The 17142-nt window shown below is 42.9% G+C and overlaps 1 protein-coding gene across 1 annotated transcript in view; it reads right to left on the bottom strand.

Moving 5' to 3' along the window:
* THADA (THADA armadillo repeat containing) overlaps positions 1–17142 on the bottom strand; it is a gene marked incomplete at both ends in the record, with an annotated part of 312306 nt that overhangs the window by 97423 nt on the left and 197741 nt on the right. The gene's annotated exons all lie outside the window — the stretch shown is intronic.

Genomic DNA, 17142 nt, shown 5'->3' with positions numbered 1-17142 from the left:
TATCTTAGCAGTCACATATGGAAAAAAAAAGTACTTTTTAAAGTCAAAATCTTACTACACAGGAAAAATCCAATGTCTGTGAGTCTAACCTGGTTTGGGGTTTATCACAACATGCTTGGCTGAAGAAGCAGGCTGCAATGATGCTTGCCTTCGCAAATAGTGGACAGTGATGTCTGTAAACTATTTAGGTTTTTTAGATCTTCCCTGAGATGTCAGGAGCCGAGGGAGCACTGCGGACACACCCCACTTTCTTATTCTTGCATGACATTTAAATATCAGAATTAAGCAGAGAAAGACAAATCCTGTTGTATCTCTCTAGCTGCCTATATTTAGAACGAAGGCCACAATTCCAGCAAGCACGTGCCATAGGCCGTGTGTGTGTGTGTGTGTGTGTGCGTGCACTGGCACGTGCACGTAAGTGTATCTTGGGTTCACTCAGTGATGACATCAACAAGGCCTTTGTGAGAAGTACAAACCTGCAGCAGAGAACAAAAGTGGACAAGGGCGTAAATGGGATCCACTGACCTTAGCCAGTGTCAAGGGAAAAGACATGTCAGAGAAATCCTTCAGTGCCCTTATCAAGGGGAGGAGGAGGGTGGAGCAAAGCAAGCACAGATAAACACATCAAGAACTTGGAAAGTCTATTTTAATAATCCGTTTGTTTTCTTTCCCTATTGTATCCTTTACCAGAGCTGCACATGATTCTTCCTAAACAACAAGATTCAATTTTTTCTTCTCTCTTTCCTGTCAGTGAGGGACTTGAGAGTTAAATACAGAAGGAAGCAATGAGGGAAACCAAGAGGCCAAGATAAGAGATCCAGAGTCATCAGACTCTAAATGGGTATGAGCTGGCAGGTTTTCCCGGGTCAGAGATCTGCTATATGCTGAGCATCTATGGTTTAGAGAGTCAAAGGAAATTTTGATTACTTTATTTTATGTAATTGCTATTAATAATTTTTTTTCTTCCTAAATAGAAGTAATTGTACAGGAGAAGGCACACAAGTCCCCATGTGGAGACTGCAAATGCTTTCTCTAATAATTGATCTGTTATTTCAGAAGCAACCGATCAACCATCACTACTTCACTGCACTCCCCACAGGGACTCACACCGCCCGTCGTGAAGTCTGGAGCAATGGGTCTGGCCGAGGCTTCTATTCTTATGTGATGACTGCCAGAGTGAAAAGACTACCTCCCTCTGCCCAAATCCCCAGCATCCTGAAAGAGCTGGCAAAGCCACTGGGCCTTGCTTTACTTTTCTCCACAGCTGCACAAAACCAACCACCGGGGCTTTTCATGGTGTCACAGGATTGTAATTAATCAGCAGACACCAGCAAAATACATGACATTGGAAGTAACTTGTAAAGAAAGCTGTGAGATTTTCAAACGCCTCTTATTTAGAAGCAATCACTTCAAAAATAACTCCTGATGGATGTTTAAACTTAGTCCTATATTTGCTCACCTTACTTGGCAAAAACAAGGCTGTTTTTGAAACGCTTGGTAGCTCTGGTTTATGAAAATCGGCCTACAAGTCCATCAATTCTGTCACCTTGGGCACAAACCAGACAACAATTGTGATCCTGGTTATTCACCAGGAACGGAGAGCGATCTATTTACATGGGACAAATGGAGGGGGAGGTACGCTTAGAAGAACCTCGGTGGCAATAAGCACGTAGGAGAGACAGAGCAATACAAGTGAAAGACAGGGTCAGAGAAGACCAGCAAAACAGGGGGCAGGGGAGGAGAAGGAACAGAGAAGCCAGAGGGAGGGGAGAGGAGAAAAAAGGCTTATGAGCAAATGTATGAAACAGGTTATTATGTTTGAGATAACTTTTTCCTTCAGGATAATTAATGAGAATATGTGAAAATATGATTACCCTCATATGGCGTTAAGAGTGCTGGGTTTGGGACTTCCCTGGCAGTCCAGTGGATGAGACTCTGCGCTTCCACTGCAGGGGGCACAGGTTCAATCCCTGGTCGGGGAACTAAGATCCCACAAGCCCCGCAGGGTGGCCAAAGGAAAAAAAAAAAAAGAGTGCTGCGTTTAATTCTCTCAAGAAAAATGAGGCCGTCCTTCGCATGAAGTCCAGAAGTGAGGCCAGGCCCCTGGAACTCTGGTCCAAGGTCAGATCTGGGAGCTCCAGGCAGCTCCCAGGAAGGATCATTTGTCCATCAGCTCTGAAAGGACCGCAGGGGTGAGGCAGCTCATCCTCCTCCCCCTTTTTCCTGAAGTTCTGGTCCAGAAGAACTTCTGGGCAAAGAGCATGGTCAAGTCCAGGCCTGGGATAATTTGGAAACAGCCTATAATACAGGACTGTACTAAACCAAACACAGAGAAACTGAAGCTGCCAGACCTGAGGATGATGACTAACTGAGAACAGGAGAACTATGAGAAGTTTAGTGTCACTTTAGGTGTCTCAAATTTGCAACAGGATTCCAACATTCAGTCCAAAAATATTTATTAAACAACTATTATTACCAGGCACTGTCCTAGGGGCTGCAGCAGAGAACACACAGAATCCCTGCTTTCCTGCAGCTTACATTCTAGTTGCAGATAAACAGAAAACCAATCATTTCCCAGATGCTGCCTGGTCAGGATTTATAACCTGCACGATAGCATCGCCATCACTTTGCTCTTATGCGTGGCCTCACCCTTCACCACATCCAGTGCAGAGCAGGAATTCAATAAGCATTTGCTGAACTGATGTTGATATTTGACGCCCCTTCCTGTATTAACTCTGCCTTTAGGACACGTGCCCATGGGTTTGGTGAGCTGCTGTTGGTGCCAACGCCATGTTAGGGGCGGAAACACAGAGCTGAATAATACGCACTCCTCACTTCAGTGGATTCCTAACCCACTAGATTCCTAATCCAGTGGGGAAAGCAGGGAGGCTGGATCAGTAGTAAGAATGTAGCCCTGTGGGCGGGGCAAGGAGCACAGCCTTCGGAGCCAGGAGGACTTGGGTGGAAACCCAGTTCCTAGCTGTGGGGCTTTGGGCCACTTGTTCACCTCGGTTTCCCCGCAGTAAAGAGTATAATAATATCTACCTATCTGACAGGACTGTAGAGAGATTTCAAAGAATATATACGTAGAGTACTTGGCAAACGCTCGGCACCTGATCAAAATTCTAGTTCTCTTTCTGTCTCCTCCCTCCCTTCCAGCCCCCATTCCGAAAATAAACAGAGACGGCTTTGCAGGAATATCATATTTGCAAATATGAGATTCATATTTGGCCTTGAAAAGAATCTTGCCAGAATTGGGGAAAGAATACGCAAGCAGAGGAAAGTGAATTATTAAAAAGTGTTAAAGAGTATTAAAACATTGGTATTGCCAACAACAAAAAAGTGAACCTTAAGGTAAACTATGGACTTTAGTTAATAATAATGTGTCAGTATGGGTTCATTAATTGTAACAAACATACCACTCTATTGCATGCTATTAGTAACAGCCAACTGGGGAGGGGGGGTGGGGAAGAGAGGAATAACATGGAAAACTCTTTGTACTCACTTTTTCTATAAATCCAAAATTGTTCTAAAAAAACCCGTTAAGTAAAAGAAAAATATTGGGACTGCTCAGGGGACAGCAAATAGTTGCGTGTAACAAGATCACAGCCGGGGTGTGCGTAGGGTAGCAGGAGACACAGCTGGAGACGGGTCAAGTCAGACAAAGAAGGATCTCAAAGGCAGCATCGAGGGATGTGCGTTCTGTTCTGGAGGCAGCAAAGACCTCCTCAGACAGAGCTCTTATGTGATCAGATCTGTAATGCGGAAAGATAAGGCCAGGGGCAGTGAGGCGGCTGGACCAGAAGGGGCAGGGTGAGTGAGACTACTGCCAGTCTAGACAAAAGGTGACGTTTGAAACTGGAGCCTGGAAACCAAGAAGAGCCCATGGACCAAAAGTGGCTGCAGATGTTTCATCCGGCCTACACAGTATTTTGAAATCGTCATTTATGAATTGGGAGGTTTCACATCAGAATCACCCTGATGTCTAAACTCTTTTGAAAAATGAGAAGATCTGACAATTTGATTTTGTGACCACCCCCCCACACACACTCCTCCTCAATCTAAACGATGGCAGCAGTGGAATGCAGAGGAAAGGGTACATTTGAGAGATGTTTTGGAGGCTGAAGAAGTAGGACTTGGCAGCTGCTCTAGACCTGGAGTTGAGGGTCAGGAAAGAGACCTTCCCCCAGGCAGCTGGGGATCGAGAGCCATGCTTCAAGACAGGGATCACGAGAATATGCCGCAGGATTGGGAATGAGGGAGGGGGATTTAATGAGTTTGGTCAGGAATATCCATGTGAGGCTTGTTAGGGTAATTTATCTTCCAGATCAGGAATTCTTTTGAGAGTGAAAAAGAGCTCTATTAATAATCACACTGGGACAGACCAAGACTGTTGGTGACCTCCAGCTATAGCAGGCCCCTTGGAGAAAGGTTAGAGTGGACTTAGGGGTATCTCCAGCAAAAAAAAAAAAGACAACAGGAGAAAGCTTTATTGACTTAAAACAGCTGTGACCCGGTCAGAAAGAGACAAAAAGCACACAGAAAACAACCAAGTGCAAACCAACATCATCACCCATGACTATCACAGGCCTGGGACTGCCCAGAGATGAGCTGGTCACACCTGCCCCGAGGAGGGGGTGGTCAGGAAGCAGCTAGAGTGGACTAGCTGAGATGCAAGCCTTAATGAAACTCCGGGAGGATCTAAGAAAAGTCTGGAGAACAGTTAGCCTCTGCCCACCCCCATCCCCACTCTAAACAAAGAGAGACTGAGGGGAGCCCCAAGCATCTGTGTAAAGCATGGGGTCCATCTTGGCAGCTTTGAATCTTAAAAGTGACTCCACAGAGCAAATGTAATGCTCTTTGAATAAATGCCACAGGCCCAAAAAGAGTCATGAGGCAGATCCCTGAAAAAACTTGTGCTGCACCAGTAAAATATGTCTGGTTTATGCTGCTGGACTAAAATAGTGACTTGTGTTAGACAAGATCAAGATGATATATGGCTGTTTGGGAATGCAACGCTGAGATGGGTTTTCCTCTTCACTAAGCATGGCTTCCAGGCAATTTTCCCCTTTATAAAATCAACAGCAGCTGAGCTCCAAAAACCAGCAGGATCCAGCAATAACAGGACCAGGTTAGGCAGGCCATGCGAAAGTACAACCCCAATAAGAAAAGGGATGCTCATTTCAGAGGTCAGATATAAATGAGGTGAAGGTATCATAATCAGGAATAATCCTGAACTCCAAAGATCAACAAATTTATCCCCTTTTGCAGCTGTACTTCCTTAAAAACAAAGTCTGGTCTTCTAGTGCAGCATGCAGACTGGGGGCGAACACTCCTGCCCCTATCACATTCAGCGGAGTATAAAATTTCTGTATCTGCTCTTCTGCCTCCTGGCCTTCTCCCCGGGCTGCTCCAACCCCCAAAGCTAAGTCAGAGCCACATTTTTCCAAGCCCAGTGTTTACACAGGATTTTATTTCGGCTGGTAAAACATCTGTATTTTTTCAGGGACTTAAATAAATGATCTATGCCGGGAATGTACAGTATAGGGTGATGTCAGGCCCCCTTTTCTTCTCAACTCACTGGGCAGAACAGGCAAACATTGTTTCAGCCTGTAGCTGGGAATGCGAATATTTATCCTGTCGACTTAATTCATACAAACAGAACTAAAGGCAGGGAGGCAGGCAGAAGTATTTTATGGCTTTAAGTCAGACTGAAAGGAGGTGGGGTGAGAAGGGAGATGGCTGAAGGAGGAATCTAAACTTTCTAATTCACAGAAACATGCCTAATCGTTATGACTGCCAGGAAAAGGATATATCAAAAATTATTTAAAAGGCAGATTGTGTTTCTATGTATGTGTGTGTGTTGGGGTGAGGGTGAAGCTGGGAAAGTAAGAGAGAGAAGAGTTCTCTAACTTATATGCCACTTCTAATCATTACAATGTGGCTGAGGATTTGATTTCCTGCTTTAGGCGCACTCATCTTATCCTCAGCTAGACCACAGGCTTCTGGGTCCCATGGCGCAGAGGACAGTGCTTGCCGGGTGCATGTGCTATGTCAGCTGTACAGAGAGCTCCACGTACTCCTCTTTGTTACCAGCCTTGGAGGGTCACAGGGTGGACTGGAGGCGTGACCCTTGGATACTGGTCATCCCTACAAGAATGGGCTTAGTGGGCATGTGCCACCCACGGCTACTTACCCATCTAACCTTAGGCCGGAGGGCAGGCCAGGAAGCATTTCAAGTGGTTACTCTCTCCAAACCTCAACCTGTTTATCAGATGAGGACAGATCCTTAGAAAGGTCTGGGAGAATTCCCAAAAGGTGACTTAGCTGTGTTGTGTTGCTGCTGCCAGGAAAAAGATGCTAATTACAAAGTGTCATTACTTCCTGGCTGACTCTGGCTTGGGAAACAGGCCATGAATATCTTTAAAGACTAAAATGTACAAAAACACAAAGTCTGCAGGGGTCTGGAAATTCACTTTGTGTCTCAAACACATCCCCTCCTTTCTAGTAACGCTTCCACTGTTCTAGTTCAGGAACCAAAAGACCTTACACTTAGATGATGAAAACAACTGAAAGGACAGGTCTCTGCCTCCAAAACTTATTTTACACATGGCTGCAGGCAACTCTTCTTAAAGCCAAGCCCTGATCGTATCACTCCCAAATTCAAAATCCTTCAATGATCTCCAGTGTCCTAAAATAATCTGCTGGCCACTGAAGGCTCAACCTACCTTTCTAGTGTTACCTCCTACTTCTTCCACTTCATGGACCTATTATGTGGCCACGAGGGATGATTTCCCATTCCTGACAATGCTTTTCTGTCCAGGATGTTCCTTCCATTTCTCCCCAAACCCCTTCCAGCTCTGCCTATTGAAATTCCATTCATACTGTAAGGCCCAGCTTAAACACCACCTCCTCCATAAAGCCTTCCTCAGCTTTCATCAACCACCTCCTATCCCCACCCTAAGACTTTCCTACTCAGGGCCCAGCAGCTCATTTCATTTCATTTCTTTTTTTTTAACTTTTTAAATCCTGTCATCATGGTTATCAATCCACAATTTCCCTTTCCTGGAGCATAGCTCATTGAAGGAAAGGGCTATGTCTGTTCTTCATAGCTCCTGGACTCCAGGGATATACGGCTTTGTCTGGCAGAAAGAGAGACTCAATAAACAGAGCATGCATTGATTTGGAATTCTACCCTGCCCCCTTGCCAGGGTGGCAGGAGCAGAACCTGTATTTGCAGCAGCAGCTGGGGTGCTAAGAGCCACCTCTCTAAACTCTCCCCACACAATGGGATTGGGGGGAAATACACAGTATTAATAAAGAGAGTGAGTATACATTTGTCTTGGATCACTTCTGGCCTTGTGCTCCAAACTCGACAGTGCAGTGAGCAGTTCCATCACCCAGAAGTGTCAAGGGTCCCGAATTGTTGGGTAAGGGCGAGGTTTAGAGGTAGTCAGTCTTAACCCAACATACAAACAAAGGCTTGCTTATAAAGAATTAACAATTTCCAAAACAGTGATATGCTATCTGTTCTAGGGCTTCCCTGGTGGCGTTAGTGGTTGAGAATCTGCTTGCCAATGCAGGGGACACGGGTTCGAGCCCTGGTCTGGGAAGATCCCACATGCCGCGGAGTGGCTGGGCCCGTGAGCCACAACTGCTGAGCCTGCGCATCTGGAGCCTGTGCTCTGCAACAGGAGAGGCCACGACAGAGGCCCGTGCACCGCGATGAAGAGTGGCCCCCGCTCGCCGCAACCAGAGAAAGCCCTCGCACAGAAACAAAGACCCAACACAGCCATAAATAAATAAATAAATTTATAAATTTATAAATGTATTAAAGTTTAAAAAAAAATCTGTTCTAACGAAAGAGTTTCTAGCTTTAGAATACAGACACATTTCTGAAGAGCTATGTATATATAACATTTTTCAAATTATAAATTATTCATTTGTAAAATTAATCCCAGTTTAAATTTTTTAGGAGAAGCCTGATTATGCTTGATGATTTATTTTTCTAATATCTGGATCATCAAACTATTGAGTTTCCTTAAAGACAATACTGAGATCAATAAGGAACTCTCTGATGTAGCAAAACTCTCATTAATGAAAAATAAAACTGGTAATTTGTTCAGTCAAGACAGTTAACGCAATACCGAAGGAGGAGAGTTAGCAGTGGTATAAATGAAATAAAATTAGTCATGAATCAATAATTGTCGAAGCTGAGTGATGGGTATATGGGATTTATTATATTATTCTGTCTACATTTGTGTATATTTACGATTTTATAACAGAAGTTTAATAAAAAGATTTAGAGAGGGAGAGAAGTCAAAGAGAAAAGAAAACAGCTATAGGACATAGAGATGAAATCAATATAAAAAGAGCTTATGATCTAGTGCAGGAAATAAGATATATACATAAATAACTAAAATTAAAGGTAGAAAACAGTAAGCGTTATAGGAGAGATAGAGAATAGAAGGTCCAGAAATAACTCCCTGGAAGTTCAGAAGATGATAAAAGTGACGTTTAAACAGTAGTGAAAAGATTGATTTATTCAATAAATGGTATTAAGACAACCAACTAGTTCTTTGGATGTGTACCCAAATCCATGCACTGAAATAAATTGAAGATGGAGAAAATAATCAAATGTTAAGAAAAAAGAAACTATAAAAATGGTAGAAGAGAACAGGAAAATGTTTTACAGTCTTTAGGTAAAAACAGGCTAAGAATAAACACAAAGCCATGAATGTAAAAAAATAAAAAGTAAAGAAAGATGTATTTATAACATAAACTGAATATAAAAACTGAAATCTTTTGTACAGCAAAAACTACTAGGAATATTCAAAAGTACAGGTAAACCAGGGGTAAAATATTTGCCAATGCCCCTAAGGAACAAAGCTCTTGCAAATTACTAACAAAAATGAAAGTAATTGAACGAAATATGCCAGGGAGTTACAAATTTCCTCATTCATAGCACCCTTAGCACCTCAATAATCTTTTCATGGTGCCCCTAGGCCAAAAGAAATACCTAACAGTTCCATTTATTAAGTAGTTAGGTCCAAACAACCAAATAAGTATTTATGCCCTAACAACTTTTTGAAAAAAGAATACACATAAGTTGAAAGAAAAAATATTTTTATTTCATTCTTTAATAACCACAATTACTTACTAATGGGATGTGTATGCCTGTTGGATACTTTATAACTTCCCAAGCCTTGGAATTGCTGGACTCCACCACCCTCATTCCTATTCCACATGGCTTTTCTCATGGTACTGGCTCTTTTTGTTTTAAGCTTCTGTGCTTTTCATTCATTCATTCATTCATTTTAATTTTTTTAAACATCTTTATTGGAGTGTAATTGCTTTACAATGGTGTGTTAGTTTCTGCTATATAACAAAGTGAATCAGCTATACATATACATGTATCCCCATATCTCCTCCCTCTTGTGTCTCCCTCCCACCCTCCCTATCCCACCCCTCTAAGCGGTCACAAAGCACCCGAGCTGATCTCCCTGTGCTATGCGGCTGCTTCCCACTAGCTATCGATTTTACATTTGGTAGTGTATACATTTATTTATTTATTTACGGCTGCGTTGGTCTTCTTTGCTGCACGCGGGCTTTCTCTAGTTGTGGAGAGCAGGGGCTACTCTTCGTTGCAGTGTGCGGGCTTCTTATTGTGGTGGCCTCTCTTGTTGCGGAGCATGGGCTCTAGGTGCATGGGCTTCAGTAGTTGTGGCTCGCGGGCTCTAGAGCGCAGGCTCAACAACTGTGACGCATGGGCTTAGATGCTCCGCGGCATGTGGGATCTTCCCAGAACAGGGATCGAATCTGTGTCCCCTGCACTGGCAGGTGGACTCTTAACCACTGCGCTACCAGGGAAGTCCCTCTCATGGTACTAGCTCTTTATTCCAGCAACTATCAAATACTCAACTTTGCAAAGACATACAGAATCATCAAAAGGAATGCAGTGTGAGCTAATGTTGATAACTGTAAATGACTTCAAGCTAGTAGTTCACATAATATCTCACAGATGGCAAGTGTCATTGTCCTTCTCCCCCAAATTTAAAATATCCCACCGTGCTTTGGCTCACACTTTGGGAACTGCAAATGTTTAGCAAAGAATATAAACAAGCAATTCACAGATGAAATACAAATAGCCAATAAACATATGAAGGCATGTTTAATTTCATTAATGTTTAAGGAAGGGCCATTCAAACAATGAATTTTTAAAGGAAAAATATTAATTCACAGAGAATTTTTTTTAAGGGCAGGACGCATTAATATGTGGGTAAAGAAACAGACATTCTCATTCATCACTGGTGGGAGGAGAAATTGTTATAACCTTTCTGGGGGGTAACCAGCAGGGCCATGTTGTTGCACATACAATGTATTCTATACAAATGGTCTCCCTTGTTGTTAGACAAAGCAGCAATTTGGAAGCGTAGCAGTTGCTATCAAAATGGAAAACATGGGCTTCCCTGGTGGCGCAGTGGTTGAGAGTCCGCCTGCCGATGCAGGGGACACGGGTTCGTGCCCCGGTGCGGGAGGATCCCACGTGCCGCGGAGCGGCTGGGCCCGTGAGCCATGGCCGCTGAGCCTGCGCGTCCGGAGCCTGTGCTCCGCATCGGGAGAGGCCGCAACAGTGAGAGGCCCGCATACCGCAAAAAAAAAAAAAAAAAAAAAAAAAAAAAAAAAATGGAAAACATGACTGCTGCTATCAAAATGGAAAACATGTACTTTCTTCAATCTTGCAATACCCACTTCTAGGAATTGATCTCACAGAAGCATTTACAGGTATGGGCAAAGAAGCAGATGCCCAAAGATAATCTCAAGCAGCACTTACTATAACAGGAAAATTTAGAAACAATCAACACAGGACCAGTTGAAAAAATTATAGGACATTCTTACTAAGTATCCCATCATATCTAGCCAAGCTGTACACTCATTAAACATAACGTTGTAAGGACTTCCCTGCTGACGCAGTGGTTAAGAATCCGCCTGCCAATACAGGGGACACGGGTTCGATCCCTGGTCTGGGAAGACCCCACATGCCGTGGAGTAACTAAGCCCATGCGCCACAACTACTGAGCCTGCGCTCTAGAGTCCGTGAGCCACAACTACTGAAGCCCGTTTCAGTAGTAAATACTACAGTACTACACAGTCTGTAGGTTGGTTGAATCCAAGGATGCAGAGGAATCTTGGCTACAGAGGGCTGACTACAATTATACATTGATTAACCCCCTAGTTGTTAAGTGTCAACTGTATAGACTCATAACGAGCTGCAAAAATAGAGGTGTTGTACCTTTCACTCAGCTCCCCCTAATTGTGACATCTTATATAACTGTAGTACTATATCCAGAGCAGAAAACTGACAGTCACGTTACTGTTAATTAGATTATATACCTTATTCAGTTGTCGCCATATTTTATGTGTATTCATTGGTGTGTGTGTTGGGGTAGAGGGGGCCGTTTTAGCCCATGCATGGATTTGTGTAACCACCACCGCAATCGAGATATAAACTTTCTTATTACCGCAAAGGAAGACAGCATTATTTTTGGAATCAGAAACAATAAAAACAAAATAATATCCTTTTTATCATGTATTCCCTAACTTTAAACTCACTATGAAAATTCACAGACTAATTATTAGGACAGATGGCTATGTGGCATTTTTCACCGAGAGACAGCAATCAAGGAAAAGGAACTTTTCAACACATCACAGAGAAGATGTTGACTTTTCCAAGGCTCCTTTGGTCTCCTCCTTTGACTGTTCAGATCTGTGCCCAGTGTGGGTGGAAGAGCTGATCAGAGGAGAGACCCACTGAGGGTGGAGAAGGCTGGCCACCAGGGAGGTGGGGAAGGGCGAGCTGGAGAGAGAGAGCTGCAGGAATTATTTCCAGGGTTGTCTTCAGCAAACAAAGCCGAAGGAAATGCAGAGTTATTATACTAATTTGCATTTCCCAGATGTAAAATGTGTCTTACAAAGAGTCTGACCCACAGAAAAGTGTCTGGCTTTCAGCATCTAGCCTTCAGGCTGGTAATGCACATGACTCCCTGCTGCCCAGTGAGGGGTTTGGGGCAAAAGGCCCCACAAACCTAGAACTGGGCTGGAGCCAGCCTCGGGAGTCTGCTGGCTTCTAGCACGCTATGCTAACAGAGACTCCTCTTTCTGAAAAATGGATATGGAAAAAATGTTTTTTTGACTCTTTGGGTTGCAGCTTATTTCAAAGGTCATCTAAGTAAACAAAAGGAAAAAACAGTGAATCTTTATAAGTCAAAAAGTGACAACTGTTTATAAAGCAACCGTTTATATTTTCACATGGAGGAAGGAAAAAAATGATTCCTCTAAGTCCCCAGGAATGGAGATTTGGGTGCTTCCCCCTTCCCCCAGTTTGTTTGTTCATTTACCATTCAACACCTCCAGCAGCGAAGTCCAGGAACATCTGTTATATCCATTTTATGTGGAATTATAAAAGTCTGCTGGATGGCTGGGATTTGTGAAATAAACCAGGCAGTGTCTTAAGCAAAAGCCTCTGTAGCACTTCTTGCTAACTGTGCCTTCCACCACCCTGCTGAGAAGGTGCAATGCTCAGAGTCACATAGACCGGCTGCAGTAAGGTCTCTCCCATTCTCGAGCCCGGTTTCCTCTGAGCACCTTTGTTCAGAGAAGGGTGATTCCGGGAGGTCTAACTGAAGCCAAGGGACAGTGAAACCAATCTTTATGAACCTCCTCTGATCCCTGAGAGAGATCAAAAAACCCTTTTTGCTTATGAGTTTTCTTGGCGGAGCTGACAATGATGTCTGCACAATCATCATGGATGAGCATCTAACTGGATTTTATATGTTATTAAACATATTCCAAAATAATGAGACTAGATGGTACTACTATCTAAAAGGTGTACATTTTTTTACATGGGATGCTGTTCGCATTAATCAAGGTGTGATCCCTTGTTATAAAGATTTCATATTATTTCTACTTAATCCATTAAGGCTTAGCTCATCAACTCCCTCTGTGAAGTTCTTCCTGACAATTTTAGGTTGCGGCCATCTTTCCATCCTCTCATCCCGTAGTATTTATTATCTGAACCACTCATCTGGCACCTAAGATATGTTGCCTTGATTGCTATTTATCTTTTTATGTAAACCATGTCTTTTTATCTCCTACAGAGCCTTACCGGAATGCAAAAGTTTGTTGATTTGATTTTAAATTTAAGGCAATTACCAAGTGGGCTGAGATAAACAGTACTTCCGAGGCAATAGTTAACTCAGTAGTGAAAGTAAACACCAAGACTGCTGGCGAATGGGTTGGCTTACAAAGTAAGATGACCAATGAGTGCAAGTCCTTGAGACTGGTACATGTTTACGGCCTGGGCCATCAGCCTGCTATTCCGAGCCCACTAACATGTCATGTTATCTACATGAATTCATCATCCCCCAAGCTCATCTTGAGGAAACTCATGATCTACCCTCTAAACCTACTTCAGCTCAAACACTGGCACCTCTATGAAACCATTCTCCCTGGAACTGTTACGTTTCTTTGTTGAAGAAGTGGCTGAATGAAACAGTGACTCTCTGGGTAACCATCCATAATCCCTTTTGGCCTGTCCCCTTTCACTATACTGCTGGAAGGCTATGAGGAGCAGGTTTAGGAAAGTTCTGAGAAAAGTTGTTACAAAATTTTCCCCATAAACAAGCCCTCCCAGTCAAATACTGGGACTGACTGCAACAGGACAACAGGACACTCCTCTCAGTACCCAATGAATTTATACTGGAAACTTCAGTCTTTGGACCAGTGGTTCTAAACCCAGGGTGATTTTACCTCCAGGAGACATTTGGCAATGTCTAAAAACATTTTTGGTTGTCACAAGTGAAAGGAAGAGCTACACAGCATCCAGTAGGTAGAGGCCAGAGATGCTGCTAAACATCCTACAATGCACAGGACAACCCCTCTCGACAAAGAATTATCCAGCCTAGAATGTCAAGAGCGCTGAGTTGCAGAAACCCTGGCCTACTGTAACAGCATGGGCTCTGCAGTCAAGACCTAGCTGGGGACCTTGGGAAAATTATTTAACCTCTCTGAGCCTTAATTCATTTCCTCATCTATCAAATGGAGCTAATAATATAACTCATCTCATGAGGGTATTGTGAACTCTAAAAGATAATTGATGTGAAAATAACCTCGTAATTACTCTTAAAAAAATTAGTCATCCTTATTAATGGATGCATGCCCATGTGTGACCTTAATTTTGCTATGCATTTGAAGCATATCTCAGTATTGGTGTAGAAAGGAGACTAAATATATAACACTAGGAAAGTGAATCCCTTTGATTAAAGACTACTCTCCCATCCTCAGGGGTTCTGTTTTATTTCCGTAACACAGATACCCCTCTTCATCCATCTGGGGTATCTATGTTCTCCTGATTCTGCACTATTCAGTTGCTTTCTTTACCCCTCTGTGGTACCTGCTTATGCTCTTTTTTTGGCAGTTGTTTTCGCTTGGCCACTGGACTTCTGCCTTCTGCAGTACTGTTCCTTAGCAATGCTTTTCTTAGTGGTCCCTCATAATTTTCCCAGAAACTGTGCTTTCTGACTAATCATCTTATTACAGCTCATAACAATGACCAAGTGTATGGCAAGGAAAAATTAATGATTATCCCTCAGGTGCTTTGAGGAGTATAAGTACAGTACTTGTTATCAAGTTTGCCCTTTTTTGTCAGCATCTGTGATTTACATCTAAGGGTAAGTTGTGCCATTCAGTGTTGTCAAAAGAATAATTTGGTGACCTTTGAAGATATTAGCTCTATTAGTTATGACCCTCAAGAGTTTCATTCTTGATACTCTTTCTAACAGACCATGCTCCATAAACTCACATATCCAGAGGTACAACTTTCCAGCTCCATTTTCCTGCCTCAGAGAGGCAAATGCTTTAAAAATAAGCTAAGTAAGCACATTCTTAATTTCCTAAGTATTTCCTAAATGACCCAAACCAGATAACAGTTTAACAAATACTTTAGCTTCCACTCAGGTCATTTCCTGGGTGAATTTGACCATTTTGCTTTCATTTTATATTTAAAGGAAGCAAAGCATCTTTTCATGAGTATATTAGTCTCACAAAATGGATAATACCTGTATATTTTATATAGCGAAGGTTTACAGTCTTATGTCATAGTCTTGTATGAAATGTGTGTTAATGTGTGCATGTATTTAAAATTCCATAGATTCTTGATTTTTAAAAACAGGTAATATTGTAGTTAGTTCCAATCTTCTTGAAATCAGCGGTGAACTTCACCATTGATTGAATAGAATGAATCATGTCGCCATAACTGGCAGAATCTTAGCTATCATGAAAAAGGAGTTTACTCAGAAACCTTTGAAGTGGTGGATGAGGAAGAGGGTCTCACCTAGTCCAGAGAGATGCCTTCGACTTTGGAGATTAGTGATCATTTTACCATTGGAAAAACAAATGGAAAGGCAGGGCTCATCTTAGCATTGTGAGGAAGTGAGTAAGATACTCACCAACAGGGGAATCTTGGTTCGTAAGTTTGTGGACTAGGGGCATTTACTCTTACGGAAATAACGGAAGTAACACACAATCCCTGAGGATAGGAGAGTAGTCTTTTTTTTTTTTAATTTATTTATTTTTACTTTTGGCTGTGTTGGGTCTTCGTTGCTGTGTGCAGGCTTTCTCTAGTTGCAGTGAGCGGGGGCTACTCTTCGTTGCGGTGCGTGGGCTCCTCATTCTGGTGGCTTCTCTTGTTGCGGAGCACAGGCTCTAGGCATGTGGGCTTCAGCAGTTGCAGCACTGGGGCTCAGTAGTTGTGACTCGTGAGCTCTAGAGTGCAGGCTCAGTAGTTGTGGCGCACAGGCTTAGTTGCTCTGTGGCATGTGGGATCTTCCCGGACCAGGGCTTGAACCCGTGTCCCCTGCATTGGCAGGCAGATTCTTAACCACCGTGGCACCAGCGAAGCCCAGGAGAGCAGTCTTTAATCAAGGGGATTCACTTTCCTAGTATTATTTAAATAGGCTTTCTATGTAATGTGATAGACTCAAAGGCCCAGTAGAGCTACTAAAACTGACTTCTCCTAACACAAATGTATTAGTTTAAAGCAAGGTTTTTCAATCTCAGCACTATTGACATTTGGGGCCAGATAGTTCTTTGTTGTGGATCCTGTCCTGTGCATTATAGGATGTTTATCAGCTTTCCTGGCCTCTACCCACTGGATGCTGATGGCACACCACCAGTTACAACAACCAAAAATATCTTCAGACAATGCCAAATGTCCCCACTGGGGAAAACTGTCCCCCAGTTGAGAACCACTGCACTAGGCATTCAAATCTATACACTGATACCATGTATTATATCTACTTTGGGGAAGTTGATACGTAGTATAGTCTATATCCTAAAGAAGATCCTGACTCATTCATTCATTCAGCAAATATTATATTGTTGATATGTCTCTTCTAGGCAGAGTGAATAGCACATATCAAGGCCCTGGGGCAGGACAAGGCCTGGGTATTAGAGGGAGGTTCCAGGGGTAAGAGTCGAATGAAAGGAGGAAAGCAGTATGAGATGAGGTTGGAGAGGCAGGCTGGTCAGATCATTCTGGTGCTTATAAACTACTGTAAGAAGTTTGGATTTATTTTAAGACTGAAAATTACTAAACAGCTTTAAGCAGGAAATTAAGTCAATCTCATCTGTGTCTCAAAAAGGTCCTTCTGCCTGATACAGAGAATAGAATGAAGGGGGCAAGAGTACAAGTGGAGAGGTGACTGTAGTTGTCCAAGCAAAAGATGAGGGCGGCTCGGACAAGGATAGTGGTGTAGAGGATGAGAGTAGAGAAGCAGATGATACTGATGGATTAGACCCCAAGCTAAAGAAAATTTGATCCCCAGATTTCTTGAGAAACTGGGTGAATGATAGTGCCATTTACTGAGAATGTGAAGCTCAGTGGAGGGCCATGTTTGCAGCTCAGCCACGTTGTGGAATAAAGAGTTTATATTTGCTCAGATGGGAAGGCATCATCTCCTGATCCAATGTGAGGAGAGAAGGAAAGATAATCTCTACTTCCTAGGAGCTTATGATTTATTTCAAGAGACAGCATACAAGTACAATATGGTCACATCCTCTGTGGGAGTAAGGTCTAAAGCCAAG

Source organism: Hyperoodon ampullatus (assembly GCF_949752795.1).
Source record: "Hyperoodon ampullatus genome assembly, chromosome: 15".
NCBI classification, from domain to species: domain Eukaryota; kingdom Metazoa; phylum Chordata; class Mammalia; order Artiodactyla; family Ziphiidae; genus Hyperoodon; species Hyperoodon ampullatus.
Note: the sequence above shows the minus strand (reverse complement) of the source record. Positions and strands in the feature narration are given on the sequence as shown.